This window comes from Pleurodeles waltl, chromosome 10, assembly GCF_031143425.1.
Source record: "Pleurodeles waltl isolate 20211129_DDA chromosome 10, aPleWal1.hap1.20221129, whole genome shotgun sequence".
NCBI lineage: Eukaryota > Metazoa > Chordata > Amphibia > Caudata > Salamandridae > Pleurodeles > Pleurodeles waltl.
In genome coordinates, this window is record NC_090449.1 from 511265401 (window position 1) to 511289142 (window position 23742).

General features: G+C 46.0%; 1 protein-coding gene across 3 annotated transcripts in view; it reads right to left on the bottom strand.

Moving 5' to 3' along the window:
- Positions 1-23742, bottom strand: part of SETD2 (SET domain containing 2, histone lysine methyltransferase) — a 1164442-nt gene that overhangs the window by 360027 nt on the left and 780673 nt on the right. The gene's annotated exons all lie outside the window — the stretch shown is intronic.

Sequence of the window (23742 nt, forward strand, 5' to 3'; positions counted from 1 at the left end):
TCCAGCAGTGTTGTGTACCACGGTTGGCGAGCCCAGGTTGGTGCTATGAGAATTAGCCTGAGTCTGTTTTGACTTAGTTTGTTTACCAGATAAGGAATGAGTGGGAGAGGGGGAAAAGCGTATGCAAATATCCCTGACCAACTGATCCATAACGCATTGCCCTTGGATTGAGGGTGTGGGTACCTGGACGCGAAGTTTTGACATTTTGTGTTTTCTTTTGTTGCGAATAGGTCTATTTGCGGTGTCCCCCAGCGTAGGAAGTAATCCTGTAGGATCTGGGGATGAATTTCCCATTTGTGTGTTTGCTGGTGATCTCCACCTAGATTGTCGGGCAACTGGTTCTGAAAGCCTGGGATGTATTGTGCTATTAGGCGAATGTGATTGTGAGTTGCCCAATGCCAATTTTTTTGTTTTGGGCTAAGAGACACAGTTGTGACGAGTGTGTCCCTCCTTGTTTGTTGAGATAATACATTTTGTCATGTTGTTGGTTTTGACAAGAATGTGTTTGTGGGCTATTAGTGGTTGAAATGCTTTTAATGCTAGAAACACTGCCAACAGTTCTAAATGATTTATGTGGAGTTGTTTTTGTTGATTGTCCCAGTGTCCCTGTATGCTGTACTTGTTGAGGTGTGCTCCCCACCCCATCATGGAAGCATCTGTTGTGATCACATCTTGAGGCACTGGGTCCTGGAATGTCCGCCCTTTGTTTAAATGTATAGGGTTCCACCATTGAAGCGAGAAGTGTGTCTGGCGGTCTATCAACACTAGATCTTGGAGTTGACCCTGTGCCTGTGTCCATTGTTTTGCTAGGCACTGTTGTAAAGGGCGCATGTGTAATCTTGCGTTTGGGACAATGGCTATGCATTAAGACATCATGCCTAGAAGTTTCATTACAAACCTTACTTGGTAGTGTTGGTTTGGCTGTATGTTTGATGTTATATTTTGGAACGCTTGTACCCTTTGTGGACTTGGAGTGGCAATCTCTTTTTGTGTGTTGAGTGTTGCTCCCAAGTATTGTTGTATTTGGGATGGCTGCAGATGTGATTTCTGGTAATTTATAGAAAATCCTAGTTTGTGTAGAGTTTCTATAACGTATTGCGTGTGAAGAAGACACTGTTGTTGAGTGCTGGTTTTTATTAGCCAGTCGTCTAAGTATGGGAATACGTGCATGTGCTGTCTCCTTATGTGAGCGGCTACTACTGCAAGGCATTTTGTGAATACCCTTGGGGCTGTTGTTATCCCGAACGGTAACACTTTAAATTGATAGTGTACGCCGTCTATTACAAACCTTAAGTATATTCTGTGGGAAGGATGTATGGGTATGTGAAAGTAGGCATCCTTGAGATCTAACATTGACATGTAGTCCTCTTTTTTTAGTAAGGGAACCACGTCTTGAAGTCTTGAAGTGTTACCATGTGAAAGTGATCTGACTTGATGAAGAGATTCAGTGTTCTGAGGTCTAATATAGGTCTTAACGTTTTGTCCTTTTTGGAATTAGGATATATAGTGAGTAGACACCTGTTACTTTCTGATGTTTGGGTACTAACTCTATTGCTTGTTTTTGTAATAATGCTTGGACCTCTAGTTGTAATAGGTCTAAGTGTTGTTTGGACATATTGTGTGCCCTTGGGGGCACATCTGGCAGGAAATGTATGAATTCTATGCAATAAACATGTTGGATAATGGCTAGGACCCATGCGTCCGTAGTTATGTCTGTCTAGTTTTGGTAATATGTGGTAAGTCTCCCCCCCACTAGTGTTGAGTGTTGGGGTTTTGTGACATTGAAGTCACTGTTTGGTTTGACTTGTCTTAGGTGTTTGGAATTTTCCCCTTCCTCTTGGGAATTGTCCACCTCTGTATGAGCCATGAAACCTTCCTCTCTGGTATTGTCCCTGAAAGGTAGGTCTGGTTTGCGAGGTGGAAGGCTCTGGTGTTTGCATTCGAAACCCCCCTATAATTGTGGCTTTCTAAATGTGCCTCTACTCTGTGGGGAGTAGAGCACGCCCAAGGCTTTGGCCGTGTCTGTGTCCTTCTTTAATTTTTCAATCGCTGTGTCCACTTCCAGCCCAAACAATTGTTCCTGGTTAAAAGGCAAGTTTAACACAGCTTGTTGGATTTCTGGTTTGAAACCCGAGCTTCGTAACCATGCATGCCTGTGAATGGTTACCGCAGTGTTGACTGTTCGTGCTGCTGTGTCTGCCGAGTCTAATGCGGACCTTATTTGGTTGTTGGATATTGCTTGTCCTTCTTCCACAACCGGTTGGGCACGTTTTTGGTGTTCTTTGGGCAAGTGCTGTATAATGTGTTGCATCTCGTCCCAGTGTGCCCTGTCATAGCGAGCCAGCAGGGCTTGTGAGTTTGCGATCCGCCATTGATTGGCTGCCTGTGCTGCCACACGTTTGCCCACTGCATCAAACTTCCTACTCTCTTTGTCAGGCGATGGAGCGTCTCCCGACGATTGAGAGTTTGCCGTCTTTCTTGCTGCTCCTACAACCACCGAGTCTGGTGTAAGTTGCTGTGTTATAAACAAAGGGTCCATTGGGGGAGGCTTGTATTTTTTCTCCACTCTAGGCGTGATAGCCATTCCTTTAACTGGGTCTTGGAAGACCTGTTTTGCGTGCTTGAGCATGCCCGGGAGCATTGGCAGACTCTGGTATGAAGTGTGGGTGGATGCCAAGGTGTTGAATAGGAAATCATCCTCTATTGGCTCTGAATGCATTGCTGCATTGTGGAACGTAGCTGCCCTTGATAGTACCTGCGTATATGCAGTACTGTCCTCTGGAGGTGACGGCCTTGTTGGGTAACAATCTGGGCTGTTTGATACTGGAGCATCATATAAGTCCCATGCATCCGGATCATCCTGTGTCATCCCTGTATGAGTAGGTGACTGCATTGGAGGTGTTATTACCGGGGACAGCTGTGGTGAGTGTAGTGGGGAAGGTTGTGGCGAAAACCTTGGTGGTGGGGTTTTATCTCTTGCCACCTTTGCCTGCATTTCTGACTCATGAAATGCCAGCTTTCTTTTGGTTTTAATTGGAGGAAGAGTTTGTATTTTTCCAGTCTCTTTCTGGATATGCATCCTCCTTTGCGTATGGTCTGGTTCCCCCATACTTATTTCCTGCTCAAATCTGTGTTTATGCATTTGGCTGGAAAGTCCTTGCTCTTCTGTGTAAGAGCTTCTTTTCGGCTCCGAAGCTGCTTTTTTCGGTACCGATGCTTCCGATAAAGTCTTTTTCGGTTCCGACGTTACTTTTCTCACCTTGGGTGAGTCGAACTCTCGGTGCCGAGATCGTTCGGAGCCTGAATCTCGACCGGAGTCGGATGTCTTCGGCAATTCTTTGGCCTTTTTCGGTGCCGATGTTTGGTCACCTTCTTTTCGATGGGTTAAGCCATGGCCTGCTGGCGGTGGCATCCCCTTGGCCTTAACGATCTTTGTGTGAGTCTTTGGACGGGGCAGTTTTACTCACTTTTTTCTGCATCGTCGTGGGTCACTCACTTTCAGAATCGCCTGAGTCCGTCCCCTGGATGGAAATTCTTTCCTCCTCCTCGACGTTGAGTTGTTCTCTCGATGTTGACGCCATTTGTAGTCTTCTGGCTCTTCGATCACGTAGAGTCTTTCGATTGAAACGCCCGACAGGCCTCACAAGTATCCTCCCTGTGTTCTGGTCATAGACACAGATTACAGACCAAGTGTTGGTCTGTATAAGGATACTTCGAGTGGCACTTCGGACAGAAGCGGAAGGGGGTCCGGTCCATTAGTTTTGTCGACGGATGCGTTTGGGCCAACCAGGCCCCGCTGAAGAGCGGAAGCCCCGAAGGGCCGCCGGAGCGCTTCTACTATCGGTGTTGATACGCTAACACTAAACCGGTACCGAGCGTGAGCAATACCGTCGAATTTTCGATATTTAGCTAACTTTCCCGATTCGAAATACAGAGCGAAGAGGAACACGTCCGAACCCGATGGCGGAAAGAAAACAATCTAAGATGGAGTCGACACCCATGCGCAATGGAGCCGAAAGGGAGGAGTCCCTCGGTCTCGTGACTCGAAAAGACTTCTTCGAAGAAAAACAACTTTTAACACTCCGAGCCCAACACTAGATGGCAGGATAATGCACAGCATGTGTATCTGCAGCTACACATGCCATCGAACATATATATATATATATATATATATATATATATATGGATAGATATATCTATATACATGGATAGATATATCTATATACATGGATAGATATATCTATATACATGGATAGGTATATCTATATACATGGATAGGTATATCTATCTATATATATATATATATCTATATATATATATATATATATATATCTATATCTATCTATCTATCTATCTATCTATATATATATACCCAGTGTACATCTGTTCGTGGCATGAGACGCTGCAGATTCACATGCTTTGCATTATCCCGCCATCTAGTTGAAGTTGTTTGAAATAAAGTTTATAGTACTGCTTGTCCTACTGTGGCTTGCTGTGTTGTTAACACATCCACGCAGTAATGTTTGGTAAACGTATGAGGCGTAGACCATGTGGCTGCCTTACATATTTCAGTCATTGGAATGTTTCCTAGAAAGGCCATAGTAGCACCTTTCTTTCTAGTCGAGTGTGCCTTTGGTGTTATAGGCAGTTCTCTTTTTGCTTTGAGATAACAGGTTTGAATGCATTTAACTATCCATCTGGCAATGCCTTCTTTGGATATTGGATTCCCTGTATGAGGCTTTTGAAAAGCAACAACAGTTGTTTTGTTTTCCGAATTTGTTTTGTTCTATCAAAGTAGTACATTAAAGCTCTTTTGATGTCTAATGTATGTAGTGCTCTTTCAGCTACAGAATCTGGTTCTGGAAAGAACACTGGTAGTTCTACTGTTTGATTTAAGTGGAACGGTGATATGACTTTTGGTAAGAACTTAGGATTTGTTCGTAAAACTACTTTATGCTTGGGTATCTGAATAAAAGGTTCTTGTATGGTAAATGCCTGTATTTCACTTACTCTTCTTAGAGATGTGATGGCAATTAGAAATGCTACTTTCCATGTTAAATATTTTATCTCACATGAGTGCATGGGTTCAAACGGTGGACCTATGAGCCGTGTTAAGACAATATTGAGGTTCCACGAAGGAACTGGTGGTGTTCTTGGTGGAATGATCCTTTTTAGACCCTCCATAAATGTTTTTATGATTGGGATTCTAAATAGTGAAGTTGAATGTGTAATTTGCAGATAAGCCGAAATTGCTGTGAGATGTATTTTAATGGATGAAAAAGCTAACTTCGATTTAGATGCTAGTAGTTCTAGCTGATTTATATGAAGTTGTTTCTACTGAGTGTCCCATTGTCCCTGGATGCTGTGTTGGTTGAGGTGTGCTCCCCACCCTACCATGGAGGCATCTGTTGTGATCACGTATTGAGGCACTGGGGCCTGGAAAGGCCGCCCTTGATTTAAATTTATATGATTCCACCATTGTAGCGAGGTGTGTGTTTGGCGGTCTATCAACACTAGATCTTGAAGTTGACCCTGTGCTTGCGTCCATTGTGTTGCTAGGCACTGTTGTAAGGGCCGCATGTGTAATCTTGCATTTGGGACAATGGCTATGCATGAAGACATCATGCCTAGTAGTTTCATCACCAATTTTACCTGATACTTGTGGTTTGGGCGCATGCTTTGTATTACGTTTTGGAATGCTTGTACCCTTTGTGGACTTGGAGTGGCAATCCCTTTTTTTGTGTTGATTGTTGCTCCTAAGTATTGTTGTATTTGACACGGCTGTAGGTGTGATTTTTGGTTGTTTATTGAGAAACCCAGTTTGTGAAGGGTTTCTATGATGTATTTTGTGTGTTGAATGCACTGTTCTTGAGTGTTGGTTTTGATTAACCAATGGTCTAGATACGGGAATACGTGTATGTGCTGTCTTCTGATATGTGCAGCTACTACTGCAAGGCGTTTTGTAAATACCCTTGGTGCTGTTGTTATCCCGAATGGTAACACTTTGAACTGGTAATGTACTCCTTGGAATACAAACCTTAAGTATTTCCTGTGTGAAGGATGTATGGGTATATGGAAGTACGCATCCTTGAGATCTAAAGTTGATATGTAGTCTTGTTGTTTGAGCAAGGGGATTACGTCTTGAAGTGTCACCATGTGAAAGTGATCGGATTTGATGTAACGATTTAGTGTTCTGAGATCTAAGATGGGTCTCAGAGTTTTGTCCTTTTTGGGTATTAGAAAATACAGGGAATAAACACCTGTTCCTTTATGATGTTTGGGTACTAGTTGTATAGCGTCTTTTTGTAACAAAGCTTGGACTTCTATTTGTAATAGATCTAAGTGCTGTTTGGACATGTTGTGTGTTCTTGGAGGCACATTTGGTGGTAATTGTAGGAATTCTATGCAATAACCATGTTGTATAATGGCTAGGACCCACAAGTCTGTTGTTATTTCCTCCCAATTCTGGTAATAATCTGTGAGTCTCCCCCCCACTGGTGTTATGTGTTGGGGATTTGTGACACTGAAGTCACTGTTTAGTTTGAGGGGTCTTTGGGCTTTGGAACTTTCCCCTAGTTTTAGGGAACTGTCCGCCTCTGTATTGTCCCCAAAACCCTCCTCTTTGATGCTGGCCCTGGTATGTGGGTCTGGTTTGTGATGTTGAGGGTTCTGTGCTTTGGGAACAAAACCCCCCTCTAAATTGTGTCTTTCTAAATGTGCCTCTGCTGTGTGGGGAGTAGAGCGCGCCCATGGCCTTGGCCGTATCTGTGTCCTTTTTCAGCTTCTCTATAGCTGTGTCCACTTCCGGCCCAAACAACTGCTGTCCATTAAAAGGAATATTAAGCACAGCCTGTTGGATCTCTGGATTAAACCCGGAGGTGCGAAGCCATGCGTGTCTCTGAATAGTGACCGCTGTATTCACAGTCCTTGCGGCTGTGTCCGCTGCCTCCATTGCTGATCGTATCTGGTTATTCGAGATACTTTGGCCCTCTTCCACCACTTGTTGTGCACGCTTTTGTAACTCCTTGGGCAGATGTTCTATAAAGTGTTGCATTTCATCCCAATGCGCTCTGTCATATCTTGACAATAAAGCTTGGGAGTTGGCAATGCGCCATTGATTGGCCGCTTGTGCTGCAACTCTCTTTCCCGCTGCATCGAACTTTCGACTTTCTTTGTCGGGTGGCGGTGCATCTCCAGAGATGTGTGAATTACCCCTTTTACGTGCTGCGCCCACTACTACTGAGTCAGGTGTCAGTTGTTGTGTGATGTACACGGGGCCTGTAGGGGGAGGCTTGTACTTTTTCTCCACCCTAGGTGTGATGGCTCTGCCTTTGACGGGTTCTTGAAATACTTGTATAGCGTGTTTCAACATCCCTGGTAACATTGGGAGACTTTGGTACTGACTGTGTCGACGACAAAGTATTAAATAAAAAGTAATCCTCAATGGGTTCAGCGTGCAGTGCCACATTGTGAAATACCACTTCCCTAGACACCACCTGCGTGTAGGCAGTACTGTCCTCGGGTGGTGATGGCCTCGCTGGGTAGCAGTCTGGACTATTGTCTGATACAGGAGCATCATAGAGATCCCATACATCTGGGTCATCCTGGCTCATCCCTGTGTGCGTTGGAGATTGCATCATGGGGGTGTTGCAATTGGTGACAGTTGCGGTGAGTGGTGTGGTGATGGTTGTGGCGAAGAGTGAGGTGGAGTTACTGCTTTTGCCACTTTTGCTTGTGGTTGTTTGTCTTGAAAAGAGAGTTTCCTTTTCATCCTTATAGGAGGGAGAGTTCTTATTTTCCCTGTATCCTTTTGAATATGGAGCCATCTGGCTCCCCTGCTTCTAGCTCTTGTCCAAATTTATGGCCCTGCAGTTGTGCTGAAAGGCCTTGTTCTTCGGAGTAGGAGCTTGTTTTGGCTCCAAAGCTGGATGTTTTGGTACCGAAACTTTTTCTACTGTCTTTTTTGGCTCCGAAGCCACTTTTTTCGGTTTCGGTGTTCCGATCTCTCGGTGCCGACTTATCTCGGTGCCGGTATCTCGATGTCGAGTTTGGTCTGAACCAGAGTCTCGGTGTCGAGTATGTTCTGTGCCGGTATCTCGACCGGAGTCGGATGACTTCGACACAGGTGTGCCCTTTTTCGGTGCCGATGGATGGTCACCGATTTTACGGGTTAAGCCATGGCCTGCCGGCGGTGGCGTCCCCTGGGCCTTCATGATTTTGGCGTGAGTTTTGGCCGGGACTGGTTTACTCACAGTTTTCGGCGTCTGCTCTGTTTCGGGCTCGTCCGAGTCAGCAATGGAGAAAGTCTCTTTCTTCCTCGATGTCGTGGTGTCCTGACGGCGCCGATGCCATTTGAAGCCTTCGTGCTCTCCGGTCCGTAGCGTTTTCTTCAACCGAAATGCCCGACAGCCCTCGCAAGTATCCTCTTTGTGTTCGGGGGACAAACACAAATTACAGACCAGATGTTGATCTGTGTATGGATACTTGTTATGGCATTTGGGGCAGAAGCGGAATGGGGTCCGTTCCATGAGCCTTGAAGACGCACGCGGTCAGGCTGACCAGGCCCCGCCGGGGGGTAGAAGCCCCGAAGGGCTACCGGAGCTCTTCTTTAATTCGGTGTCGATGTGCGTTAACTAACCCGATACCGAACGCAAACAATACTGTCGAATTTTCCGAGATTCAACTAACTTTCCGAACCGAAACACGGAGCGAAGAGGAACACGTCCGAACCCGATGGCGGAAAGAAAACAATCTAAGTTGGAGTCGACGCCCATGCGCAATGGAGCCAAAATGGGAGGAGTCCCTCGATCTCGTGACTCGAAAAGACTTCTTCGAAGAAAAACAACTCGTAACACTCCGAGCCCAACACTAGATGGCAGGATATGCACAGCATGTGTATCTGCAGCTACACATGTCATCGAACATATATATATATATATATATATATATATATATATATATATATATATATATATATATATATATATATGGAAAATGTCACTTACCCAGTGCACATCTGTTCGTGGCATGAGACTCTGCAGATTCACATGCTTTGCACATCCCGCCATCTAGTGTTGGGCTCGGAGTGTTACAAGGTGTTACAAGTTGTTTTTCTTCGAAGAAGTCTTTTCGAGTCACGAGATCGAGGGACTCCTCCCCTTTCGGCTCCATTGCACATGGGTGTCGACTCCATCTTAGATTGTTTTCCCCGCAGAGGGTGAGGTAGGAGTTGTGTATTATAGCAATAGTGCTCATGCAATGGAGTAAATATGTATGTATATAATATAGTTTAAGGTGATATATTTTCAAATTTACAAATGTTCAAGATCAACTTCGAAACGGCTACAGGCTCCCGGGGAGGCGGGTGGGCGCATGTGAATCTGCAGCGTCTCATGCCACGAACAGATGTACACTGGGTAAGTGACATTTTCCGTTCGATGGCATGTGTAGCTGCAGATACACATGCTTTGCATAGACTAGTAAGCAGTTATCTCCCCAAAAGCGGTGGTTCAGCCTGTAGGAGTTGAAGTTGTTTGAAACAAAGTTCGTAGTACCGCTTGGCCTACTGTGGCTTGTGCTGTTAACACATCGAGGCAGTAGTGCTTGGTAAACGTATGAGGCGTAGACCATGTGGCTGCCTTACATATTTCAGTCATTGGAATGTTTCCTAGAAAGGCCATAGTAGCACCTTTCTTTCTAGTTGAGTGTGCCTTTGGTGTAATAGGCAGTTGTCTTTATGCTTTGAGATAACAGGTTTGAATGCATTTAACTATCCATCTAGCAATGCCTTGTTTGGAAATTGGATTTCCTGCATGAGGTTTTTGGAAAGCATCAAATAATTGTTTTGTTTTCCGAATTTGTTTTGTTCTGTCAATGTAGTACATTAACGCTCTTTTGATGTCTAATGTATGTAGTGCTCTTTCAGCTACAGAATCTGGCTCTGGGAAGAACACTGGTAGTTCCACTGTTTGATTCAAGTGGAACGGTGGTATGACTTTTGGTAAGAATTTGGGATTTGTTCGTAAAACTACTTTATGCTTGTGTATCTGAATAAATGGTTCTTGTATGGTAAATGCTTGTATCTCACTTACTCTTCTTAGAGATGTGATGGCAATTAAAAATGCAACTTTCCATGTTAAGTATTGCATTTCACATGAGTGCATGGGTTCAAAAGGTGGACCCATGAGTCGTGTTAAGACAATGTTGAGGTTCCACGAAGGAACTGGTGGTGTTCTTGGTAAAAATGTAAATGTAAATTTGCACTTGTATAGCGCACTACTCACCCGTTAGGGTCTCAAGGCGCTGTACTCATACCGCTATGGAACCCCTCCTGGCTTTTCCCTGTGAGGTGCCCACTCCTGGGCACCCCCAGGGTGAAGCCAGGCATCCAAGCGCTGTTGGGGCCGTTGTGGAGATTAAGCAAGCTATGATGGTATAATTCTCTTTAAGCCTTCCATAAACGCTTTTATGACTGGTATCCTAAATAGTGAAGTTGAGTGCGTAATTTGCAGATAAGCTGAAATTGCGGTAAGATGTATCTTAATGGATGAAAAAGCTAGCTTTGACTTTTGCAAATGTAGTAAGTAGCTTACGATGTCTTTGGCAGATGCGTGTAAGGGTTGAATTTGATTAATATGGCAATAATAAACAAATCTTTTCCACTTATTTGCATAGCAATGTCTAGTGGTTGGTTTCCTAGCTTGTTTTATGACTTCCATACATTCCTGTGTAAGGTCTAAGTGTTCGAATTCTAAGACTTCAGGAGCCAAATTGCTAGATTCAGCGATGCTGGATTTGGGTGTCTGATTTGTTGTTTGTGTTGAGTTAACAGATCTGGTCTGTTTGGTAGTTTGACATGAGGCACTACTGAGAGGTCTAGTAGTGTTGTGTACCAAGGTTGTCTTGCCCAAGTTGGTGCTATTAGTATGAGTTTGTTTTGACTCAATTTGTTTACTAGATATGGAAGGAGTGGGAGAGGGGGAAAAGCGAATGCAAATATCCCTGACCAACTCATCCATAACGCATTGCCCTGCGACTGATCTTGTGGGTACCTGGATGCAAAGTTTTGGCATTTTGCGTTTTCTTTTGTTGCAAATAGGTCTATTTGTGGTGTTCCCCAACTTTGGAAGTAAGTGTTTAGTATTTGGGGGTGAATCTCCCATTCGTGGATCTGTTGGTGATCCAGAGAGAGATTGTCTGCTAACTGGTTCTGAATTCCTGGAATGAACTGCACTATTAGGCGAATGTGGTTGTGAATCACCCAATGCCATATTCTCTGTGCCAGGAGACACAACTATGTTGAGTGTGTTCCTCCCTGTTTGCTTAGGTAATACATCGTTGTCATGTTGTGTTTTGACAAGAATGTGTTTGTGGCTTATTATGGGTTGAAATGCCTTTAATGATAGAAATACTGCCAGTAGTTCTAAGTGATTTATGTGAAACTGTCTTTGCTGAGTGCCCCATTGTCCCTGGATGCTGTGTTGATTGAGGTGTGCTCCCCACGCTATCATGTAGGCATCTGTAGTTATTACGTATTGAGGCACTGGGTCTTGGAAAGGCCGCCCTTGGTTTAAATTTATATTGTTCCACCATTGAAGCGAGGTGTATGTTTGGCGGTCTATCAACACTAGATCTAGAAGTTGACCCTGTGCCTGTGACCATTGTGATGCTAGGCACTGTTGTAAGGGCCGCATGTGCAACCTTGCGTTTGGGACAATGGCTATGCATGAGGACATCATGCTTAGGAGTTTCATCACCATTTTGACTTGTATTTTTTGTCTTGGAATACTTGGCCTTTATTACATTGTAAAATGCTTGTACCCTTTGTGGACTTGGAGTGGCAATCCTGTAAGGAAATGCCTCCTTGGCATGGTTGCCCCCTGACTTTTTGCCTTTGCTGATGCTATGTTTACCATTGAAAGTGTGCTGAGGCCTGCTAACCAGGCCCCAGCACCAGTGTTCTTTCCCTAACCTGTACTTTTGTATCCACAATTGGCAGACCCTGGCATCCAGATAAGTCCCTTGTAACTGGTACTTCTAGTACCAAGGGCCCTGATGCCAAGGAAGGTCTCTAAGGGCTGCAGCATGTCTTATGCCACCCTGGAGACCTCTCACTCAGCACAGACACACTGCTTGCCAGCTTGTGTGTGCTAGTGAGAACAAAACTAGTAAGTCGACATGGCACTCCCCTCAGGGTGCCATGCCAGCCTCTCACTGCCTATGCAAGTATAGGTCAGTCACCCCTCTAGCAGGCCTTACAGCCCTAAGGCAGGGTGCACTATACCATAGGTGAGGGTACCAGTGCATGAGCATGGTACCCCTACAGTGTCTAAACAAAACCTTAGACATTGTAAGTGCAGGGTAGCCATAAGAGTATATGGTCTGGGAGTCTGTCAAACACGAACTCCACAGCACCATAATGGCTACACTGAAAACTGGGAAGTTTGGTATCAAACTTCTCAGCACAATAAATGCACACTGATGCCAGTGTACATTTTATTGCAAAATACACCCCAGAGGGCACCTTAGAGGTGCCCCCTGAAACTTAACCGACTGTCTGTGTAGGCTGACTAGTTCCAGCAGCCTGCCACACTAGAGACATGTTGCTGGCCCCATGGGGAGAGTGCCTTTGTCACTCTGAGGCCAGCAACAAAGCCTGCACTGGGTGGAGATGCTAACACCTCCCCCAGGCAGGAGCTGTGACACCTGGCGGTGAGCCTCAAAGGCTCACCCCTTTGTCACAGCCCAGCAGGGCACTCCAGCTTAGTGGAGTTGCCCGCCCCCTCCGGCCACGGCCCCCACTTTTGGCGGCAAGGCTGGAGGGAACAAAGAAAGCAACAAGGAGGAGTCACTGGCCAGTCAGGACAGCCCCTAAGGTGTCCTGAGCTGAAGTGACTCTAACTTTTAGAAATCCTCCATCTTGCAGATGGAGGATTCCCCCAATAGGGTTAGGATTGTGACCCCCTCCCCTTGGGAGGAGGCACAAAAAGGGTGTACCCACCCTCAGGGCTAGTAGCCATTGGCTACTAACCCCCCAGACCTAAACACGCCCTTAAATTTAGTATTTAAGGGCTACCCTGAACCCTAGAAAATCAGATTCCTGCAACAACAAGAAGAAGGACTGCCTAGCTGAAAACCCCTGCAGAGGAAGACCAGAAGACAACAACTGCCTTGGCTCCAGAAACTCACCGGCCTGTCTCCTGCCTTCCAAAGAACTCTGCTCCAGCGACGCCTTCCAAAGGGACCAGCAACCTCTGAATCCTCTGAGGACTGCCCTGCTTCGAAAAAGACAAGAAACTCCCGAGGACAGCGGACCTGCTCCAAAAAGACTGCAACTTTGTTTCAAGAAGCAGCTTTAAAGAACCCTGCAACTCCCCGCAAGAAGCGTGAGACTTGCAACACTGCACCCGGCGACCCCGACTCGGCTGGTGGAGAACCAACACCTCAGGGAGGACCCCCGGACTACTCTACGACTGTGAGTACCAAAACCTGTCCCCCCTGAGCCCCCACAGCGCCGCCTGCAGAGGGAATCCCGAGGCTTCCCCTGACCGCGACTCTCTGAAACCTAAGTCCCGACGCCTGGAAAAGACCCTGCACCCGCAGCCCCCAGGACCTGAAGGACCGGACTTTCACTGCAGAAGTGACCCCCAGGAGTCCCTCTCCCCTGCCCAAGTGGAGGTTTCCCCGAGGAAGCCCCCCCTTGCCTGCCTGCAGCGCTGAAGAGATCCCTTGATCTCTCATAGACTAACATTGAAAACCCGACGCTTGTTTCTACACTGCACCCGGCCGCCCCCGAGCTGCTGAGGGTGAAATTTCTGTGTGGGCTTGTGTCCCCCCCGGTGCCCTACAAAACCCCCCTGGTCTACCCTCCGAAGACGCGGGTACTTACCTGCAAGCAGACCGGAACCGGGGCACCCCCTTCTCTCCATCATAGCCTATGCGTTTTGGGCACCACTTTGAACTCTGCACCTGACCGGCCCTGAGCTGCTGGTGTGGTAACTTTGGGGTTGCTCTGAACCCCCAACGGTGGGCTACCTTGGACCAAGAACTGAACCCTGTAAGTGTCTTACTTACCTGGTAAAACTAACAAAAACTTACCTCCCCCAGGAACTGTGAAAATTGCACTAAGTGTCCACTTTTAAAGTAGCTATTTGTGAATAACTTGAAAAGTATACATGCAATTGAAATGATTCAAAGTTCCTAATGTACTTACCTGCAATACCTTTCAAACAAGATATTACATGTTAAATTTGAACCTGTGGTTCTTAAAATAAACTAAGAAAAGATATTTTTCTATAACAAAACCTATTGGCTGGATTTGTCTCTGAGTGTGTGTACCTCATTTATTGTCTATGTGTATGTACAACAAATGCTTAACACTACTCCTTGGATAAGCCTACTGCTCGACCACACTACCACAAAATAGAGCATTAGTATTATCTCTTTTTACCACTATTTTACCTCTAAGGGGAACCCTTGGACTCTGTGCATGCTATTCCTTACTTTGAAATAGCACATACAGAGCCAACTTCCTACAAATCCCTTTTGCAGTGTTGATTGTCGCCCCTAAGTATTGCTGTGTTTGACACGGCAGAAGATGTGACTTTGTGTAGTTGATTGAGAAACCTAGTTTGTGGAGTGTTTCTATAACGTACCTTGTGTGTTGTGAACACCGTTCTAGCGTGTTGGTTTTGATTAACCAATCGTCTAGGTACGGGAACACATGTATTTGTTGCCTTCTGATATGTGCGGCCACTACTGCCAGGCATTTTCTAAAAACTCTTGGCGCAGTTGTTATTCCAAATGGCAACACCTTGAATTGGTAATGTACCCCTTGGAATACAAACCTTAAGTACTTTCTGTGTGAAGGATGTATCGGTATATGGAAATATGCATCCTTTAGGTGTAGAGTTGTCATGTAGTCTTGTTGTTTGAGCAGTGGGATTACGTCCTGTAATGTCACCATGTGAAAGTGATCTGATTTGATGGAGTTATTTAACGTTCTTAGATCTAATATAGGTCTTAGAGTCTTGTCCTTTTTGGGTATGAGAAAGTACATAGAGTAAACTCCTGTTCCTTTCTGATGAATTGGTACTAATTCTATTGCTTCTTTTTGTAGCAACGCTTGGACCTCTAGTCCTAGAAGGTCCATGTGTTGTTTTGACATTGTGTATTTTCGGTGGGACGTTTAGAGGGAATTTGAGAAATTCTATGCAATAACCATGCTGGACAATTGCTAGGACCCAAGTGTCTGTTGTTATTTCCTCCCAATGTTTGTAAAACTTGGTTAGTCTCCCCCCAACAGGTGTTATGTGTTGGGGATTTGTGACGTGGAAGTCACAGTTTTTTTTTTTTTTAAGGAGTTTTGGGACTTTGGAACTTCCCTCTACTCTTTTGGAATTATCCCCCTCCATATTGTCCCCGAAAACTTCCCCGCTGATATTGGCTCTGATAAGGGGCCTTGTTTGTGAGGTTGTGGGTTCTGTAGTCTGTCCTCGAAACCCCCCTCTAAACTGCGTTTTGCAAAATGTGCCTCTGCTCTGTGGGGAGTAGAGTGCGCCCATAGCTTTGGCCGTATCAGTGTCCTTTTTAAGTTTTTCGATAGCAGTGTCCACCTCCGACCCAAACAATAGCTGTCCGTTAAAAGGCATATTCAGCACGGCTTGTTGTATTTCCGGCTTGAATCCTGACGTACACAGCCACGAGTGTCTCCTTATGGTTACTGCAGTATTTGCTGTCCTAGCAGCTGTATCTGCTGCATCCATTGCTGACCGTATCTGATTGTTCGAGATACTCTGTCCTTCCTCCACCACCTGTTGTGCCCTTTTCTGGAACTCTTTGGGTAAGTGTTCAATGAAATGTTGCATTTCGTTCCAATGAGCCCTATCATATCTTGCCAGTAGTGCTTGTGAGTTGGCAATGCGCCATTGGTTGGCCGCATGTGCTGCAACCGTTTTCCCCGCAGCGTTAAACTTACGACTCTCCTTGTCTGGAGGTGTTGCGTCTCCCGAGGTGTGAGAGTTTGCTCTCTTGCGAGCTGCCCCTACTACCACAGAGTCTGGTGTAAATTGCTGCGTGATATATACCGGGTCTGTTGGCGGTGGCTTGTATTTTTTCTCCACCCTTGGAGTTACGGCCCTGCCCTTCCCAGGCTCCTGAAACACCTGTTTGGAGTGTTTTAGCATTCCCGGTAGCATAGGGAGGCTTTGGTATTGGCTATGAGTGGAGGATAGTGTGTTAAATAAAAAGTCATCCTCAATAGGCTCTGCATGCAGAGTGACATTATGAAATGCCGCTGCTCTTGACACCACCTGTGTGTAGGCTGTACTGTCCTCAGGTGGCGACGGTCTCGCTGGGTAACAGTCTGGGCTGTTATCGGACACTGGCGCATCATAAAGATCCCATGCGTCGGTATCATCCTGACTCATTCCAGTATGAGTTGGGGACTGCATCAGTGGTGGCGTGGCTACCGGTGATGTGTGCGTTGAGCGTGGTGGAGATGGTGGCGGTGTTACTTGTCTTGCCACCTTTGCCTGTGGCTGCTTGTCTTTTTCTTGAAAGGCAAGTCTTCATTTCATCCTAATTGGGGGAAGAGTACTTATCTTCCTTGTGTCCTTTTGGATGTGGAGCCTTCCCTGAGTGTAGTCTGGCTCCATTGATTCTAGTTCATGTCCGAGCTTATGTCCTTGCATTTGTGAGGACAGTCTCTGTTACTCTGTGTAGGAACCTGATTTCGGTTCCGAGGCCGGATGTTTCGGAATGGAAACCTTTTCGGCTGTCTTTTTGGGCTCCGACAACACTTTTTTTTATTTTCGGCGTCCCGGTCTCTCGGTGCCGACTCGTTTCGGTGCCGCCCTCTCGGTGCCGAACTTGCTCGGACCCGCTGTCTCGGGGTTGAGTCTGCTGTGTGCCGGTATCTCGATCGGAGTCGGATGTCTTCGACACATGCGTACCCTTTTTCGGTGCCGATGATCGGTCACCTATTTTTCGGGTTAAGCCATGGCCTGCTGGCGGTGGCGTCCCCTGGGCTTTTGCGGTCTTCTCGTGAGTTTTGTGTGTCAACGTCTTACTCACGGTTTTAGGTGTCTGTTCGGGATGGACGTCGTCCGACTCCTCGATGGAGAAGGTTTCTTCTTCCTCCTCCAAGTGTCTTTGTCCTGTCGGCGCCGACGCCATCTGCAGTCTTCTCGCTCTTCGGTCGGTTAATGTCTTCCTCGACCGAAACGCTCGACAGGCTTCACAAGTGTCTTCTTTGTGTTCTGGAGACAAACACAAGTTACAGACCAGGTGCTGATCTGTATAAGGATACTTGTTGTGACATTTGGGGCAGAAGCGGAATGGGGTCCGTTCCATCAGCCTTGAAGAGACAAGTGGCCGGGCCGACCAGGCCCCGACGGGGGATCGAAAAAACCCCGAAGGGCCACCGGAGCTCTTCAAAAGTCGGTGTCCATCTGTTGTAACTAACCCGATACCGAACGCAAACAATACCGACGTTTTTTCCGAGATTCTAACTAACTTTCCGACCCGAAACACGGAGCGAAAAGGAACACGTCCGAACCCGATGGCGGGAAAAAAACAATCTAAGATGGAGTCAAAGCCCATGCGCAATGGAGCCAAAGTGGGAGGAGTCCCTCGGTCTCGTGACTCGAAAAGACTTCTTCGAAGAAAAACAACTTGTAACACTCCGAGCCCAACACCAGATGGCGGGATGTGCACAGCATGTATATCTGCAGCTACACATGCCATCGAACATATATATATGGAAAATGTCACTTAACCAGTGTACATCTGTTCGTGGCATGAGTCGTTGCAGATTCACATGCTGTGCACAGTCCGCCGTCTGGTGTTGGGCTCGGAGTGTTACAAGTTGTTTTTCTTCGAAGAAGTCTTTTCGAGTCACGAGACCGAGGGACTCCTCTTACTTCGATTCCATTGCGCATGGGCGTCGACTCCATCTTAGATTGTTTTCCCCGCAGAGGGTGAGGTAGGAGTTGTGTATGTTAGTAATAGTGCCCATGCAATGGAATGAATACGTATGTACATAATAAAGGTTAAAGTAATATATTTACAAATGTACAAATGTTGAAGATCTACTTCTAAACGGCTACAGGCTCCCGGGGAGGCGGGTGGGCGCATGTGAATCTGCAGCGACTCATGCCACGAACAGATGTACACTGGGTAAGTGACATTTTCCGTTCGATGGCATGTGTAGCTGCAGATACACATGCTGTGCACTGACTAGTAAGCAGTTATCTCCCCAAAAGTGGAGGTTCAGCCTGTAGGAGTTGAAGTAGTTTGAAATAATGTTCTTAGTACAGCCTGACCTACTGTGGCTTGTTGTGCAGTTAACACATCTACACAGTAGTGCTTGGTAAATGTATGAGACGTAGACCATGTTGCTGCCTTACATATTTCGTTCATTGGAATATTTCCTAGAAAGGCCATGGTTGCCCCTTTCTTTCTGGTTGAGTGTGCCTTTGGTGTAATAGGCAGCTCTCTCTTTGCTTTAAGATAGCAGGTTTGAATACACTTAACTATCCACCTAGCAATGCCTTGTTTTGAAATTGGATTTCCTGTATGAGGTTTTTGAAAGGCAATAAATAGTTGTTTTGTTTTTCTAATTAGTTTTGTTCTGTCAATGTAGTACATTAGTGCTCTTTTGATGTCTAATGTATGTAGTGCTCTTTCAGCTACAGAATCTGGTTGTGGGAAGAACACTGGTAATTCTACTGTTTGATTTAAGTGGAACGGTGAGATAACCTTTGGTAAAAATTTAGGATTTGTTCTTAGAACTACTTTATTTTTATGTATCTGAATAAATGGTTCTTGTATGGTAAATGCTTGAATCTCGCTCACTCTTCTTAGAGATGTGATGGCAATCAAAAATGCAACTTTCCACGTTAAGTATTGCATTTCACAAGAATGCATGGGCTCGAAAGGTGGACCCATGAGTCTTGTTAAGACAATGTTGAGGTTCCATGAAGGAACAGGTGGTGTTCTTGGTGGTATGATTCTCTTTAAGCCTTCCATAAATGCTTTAATGACTGGTATTTTAAATAGTGAAGTTGAATGAGTAATTTGTAGGTAAGCTGATATTGCGGTGAGATGTATTTTTATGGAAGAGAAAGCTAGATTTGATTTTTGCAAATGTAGTAAATATCCTACTATATCCTTTGGAGATGCGTGTAATGGCTGAATTTGATTATTCTGGCAGTAATAACCAAATCTTTTCCACTTATTTGCATAACAGTGTCTAGTGGTAGGTTTTCTAGCTTGTTTTATGACCTCCATACATTCCTGTGTGAGGTCTAAGTGCCCGAATTCTAGGATTTCAGGAGCCAAATTGCTAGATTCAACGATGCTGGATTTGGATGTCGGATCTGTTGTTTGTGTTGTGTTAACAGATCTGGTCTGTTTGGCAGTTCGACATGAGGTACTACTGAAAGGTCTAGTAGTGTTGTGTACCAAGGTTGCCTTGCCCATGTTGGTGCTATTAGTATGAGTTTGAGTTTGTTTTGACTCAACCTGTTTACTAGATATGGAAGGAGAGGGAGAGGGGGAAAAGCGTACGCAAATATCCCTGACCAGTTCATCCATAGAGCATTGCCTTGGGATTGATCTTGTGGGTACCTGGATGCGAAGTTTTGGCATTTTGAGTTTTCTTTTGTTGCAAATAGATCTATTTGAGGTGTTCCCCAAATTTGAAAGTAATTGTTTAGTATTTGGGGGTGAATTTTCCATTCGTGGGTTTGTTGGTGATCTCGAGAGAGATTGTCTGCCAACTGGTTCTGAATCCCTGGAATAAATTGTGCTATTAGGCGAATGTGGTTGTGAATCGCCCAATGCCATATTTTTTGTGTTAGGAGGCACAACTGTGTCGAGTGTGTCCCTCCTTGTTTGTTTAGATAATACATTGTTGTCATGTTGTCTGTTTTGACAAGAATGTATTTTTGGGTTATTATGGGTTGAATTGCTTTCAGCGCTAGAAATACTGCCAACAGTTCTAAGTGATTTATGTGAAACTGTCTCTGATGTATGTCCCATTGTCCTTAGATGCTGTGTTGATTGAGGTGTGCTCCCCACCCTGTCATGGAAGCATCCGTTGTTATGACGTATTGTGGCACTGGGTCTTGGAAAGGCCGCCCCCTGTTTAAATTTGTACTGTTCCACCATAGAAGCGAGATGTATGTTTGGCGGTCTATCAACACCAGATCTAGAAGTTGACCCTGTGCTTGTGACCATTGTGATGCTAGGCACTGTTGTAAGGGCCGCATGTGCAATCTTGCGTTTGGGACAATGGCTATGCATGAAGACATCATGCCTAGGAGTTTCATTACCATTTTGACTTGTATCTTTTGTGTTGGATACATGGCCTGTATTACTTTGTGAAATGTTTGAACCCTTTGTGGACTTGGAGTAGCAATCCCTTTTGCTGTGTTGATTGTCGCTCCTAAGTATTGCTGTGTTTGACACGGCAAAAGGTGTGACTTTGCGTAGTTGATCGAGAAACCTAGCCTGTGAAGGGTCTGTATGACGTAGTTTGTGTGCTGTGAACATTGTCTTAGCGTGTTTGTAAGGAAATGGCTCCCTGTTGCAGTTACCCCCCACTTTTTGCCTGATACTGATGCTGACTTGACTGAGAAGTGTGCTGGGACCCTGCTAACCAGGCCCCAGCACCAGTGTTCCTTCACCTAAAATGTACCATTGTATCCACAATTGGCACACCCTGGCATTCAGATAAGTCCCTTGTAACTGGTACTTCTAGTACCAAGGGCCCTGATGCCAAGGAAGGTCTCTAAGGGCTGCTGCATGTCTTATGCCACCCTGGAGACCTCTCACTCAGCACAGACACCCTGCTTGCCAGCTTGTGTGTGCTAGTGAGAACAAAATGAGTAAGTCGACATGGCACTCCCCTCAGGGTGCCATGCCAGCCTCTCACTGCCTATGCAGTATAGGTAAGCCACCCCTCTAGCAGGCCTTACAGCCCTAAGGCAGGGTGCACTATACCATAGGTGAGGGTACCAGTGCATGAGCATGGTACCCCTACAGTGTCTAAACAAAACCTTAGACATTGTAAGTGCAGGGTAGCCATAAGAGTATATGGTCTGGGAGTCTGTCAAACACGAACTCCACAGCACCATAATGGCTACACTGAAAACTGGGAAGTTTGGTATCAAACTTCTCAGCACAATAAATGCACACTGATGCCAGTGTACATTTTATTGTAAAATACACCACAGAGGGCACCTTAGAGGTGCCCCCTGAAACTTAACCGACTATCTGTGTAGGCTGACTAGTTTTAGCAGCCTGCCACAAACCGAGACATGTTGCTGGCCCCATGGGGAGAGTGCCTTTGTCACTCTGAGGCCAGTAACAAAGCCTGCACTGGGTGGAGATGCTAACACCTCTCCCAGGCAGGAATTGTCACACCTGGCGGTGAGCCTCAAAGGCTCACCTCCTTTGTGCCAACCCAGCAGGACACTCCAGCTAGTGGAGTTGCCCGCCCCCTCCGGCCAGGCCCCACTTTTGGCGGCAAGGCCGGAGAAAATAATGAGAATAACAAGGAGGAGTCACTGGCCAGTCAGGACAGCCCCTAAGGTGTCCTGAGCTGAGGTGACTCTAACTTTTAGAAATCCTCCATCTTGCAGATGGAGGATTCCCCCAATAGGGTTAGGATTGTGACCCCCTCCCCTTGGGAGGAGGCACAAAGAGGGTGTACCCACCCTCAGGGCTAGTAGCCATTGGCTACTAACCCCCCAGACCTAAACACGCCCTTAAATTTAGTATTTAAGGGCTACCCTGAACCCTAGAAAATTAGATTCCTGCAACAAGAAGAAGGACTGCCCAGCTGAAAACCCCTGCAGCGGAAGACCAGAAGACGACAACTGCCTTGGCTCCAGAAACTCACCGGCCTGTCTCCTGCCTTCCAAAGATCCTGCTCCAGCGACGCCTTCCGAAGGGACCAGCGACCTCGACATCCTCTGAGGACTGCCCCTGCTTCGAAAAGACAAGAAACTCCCGAGGACAGCGGACCTGCTCCAAGAAAAGCTGCAACTTTGTTTCCAGCAACTTTAAAGATCCCTGCAAGCTCCCCGCAAGAAGCGTGAGACTTGCAACACTGCACCCGGCGACCCCGACTCGGCTGGTGGAGATCCGACACCTCAGGAGGGACCCCAGGACTACTCTGATACTGTGAGTACCAAACCCTGTCCCCCCTGAGCCCCCACAGCGCCGCCTGCAGAGGGAATCCCGAGGCTTCCCCTGACCGCGACTCTCTGAAACCTAAGTCCCGACACCTGGGAGAGACCCTGCACCCGCAGCCCCCAGGACCTGAAGGACCGGACTTTCACTGGAGGAGTGACCCCCAGGAGTCCCTCTCCCTTGCCCAAGTGGAGGTTTCCCCGAGGAACCCCCCCCTTGCCTGCCTGCAGCGCTGAAGAGATCCCGAGATCTCTCATAGACTAACATTGCGAACCCGACGCTTGTTTCTACACTGCACCCGGCCGCCCCCGCGCCGCTGAGGGTGAAATTTCTGTGTGGACTTGTGTCCCCCCCGGTGCCCTACAAAACCCCCCTGGTCTGCCCTCCGAAGACGCGGGTACTTACCTGCAAGCAGACCGGAACCGGGGCACCCCCTTCTCTCCATTCTAGCCTATGTGTTTTGGGCACCACTTTGAACTCTGCACCTGACCGGCCCTGAGCTGCTGGTGTGGTGACTTTGGGGTTGCTCTGAACCCCCAACGGTGGGCTACCTTGGACCAAGAACTGAACCCTGTAAGTGTCTTACTTACCTGGTAAAACTAACAAATACTTACCTCCCCTAGGAACTGTGAAAATTGCACTAAGTGTCCACTTTTAAAACAGCTATTTGTCAATAACTTGAAAAGTATACATGCAATTTTGATGATTTGAAGTTCCTAAAGTACCTACCTGCAATACCTTTCGAATGAGCTATTACATGTAGAATTTGAACCTGTGGTTCTTAAAATAAACTAAGAAAAGATATTTTTCTATATAAAAACCTATTGGCTGGATTTGTCTCTGAGTGTGTGTACCTCATTTATTGTCTATGTGTATGTACAACAAATGCTTAACACTACTCCTTGGATAAGCCTACTGCTCGACCACACTACCACAAAATAGAGCATTAGTATTATCTATTTTTACCACTATTTTACCTCTAAGGGGAACCCTTGGACTCTGTGCATGCTATTCCTTACTTTGAAATAGCACATACAGAGCCAACTTCCTACATTGGTGGATCAGCGGTGGGGTACAAGACTTTGCATTTGCTGGACTACTCAGCCAATACCTGATCACACGACAAATTCCAAAATTGTCATTAGAAATTGATTTTTGCAATTTGAAAAGTTTTCTAAATTCTTAAAAGACCTGCTAGGGCCTTGTGTTAGATCCTGTTTAGCATTTCTTTTAGAGTTTAAAAGTTTGTTAAAAGTTTGAATTAGATTCTAGAACCAGTTTTAGTTTCTTAAAAAGTATTCCAACTTTTAGAAGCATAATGTCTAGCACAGATGTGAATGTGGTGGAACTCGACACCACACCTTACCTCCATCTTAAGATGAGGGAGCTAAGGTCACTCTGTAAAATAAAGAAAATAACAATGGGCCCCAAACCTACCAAAATACAGCTCCAGGAGCTTTTGGCAGAGTTTGAAAAGGCCAACCCCTCTGAGGGTGGCAACTCAGAGGAAGAGGATAGTGACTTGGAGGACAATTCCCCCCT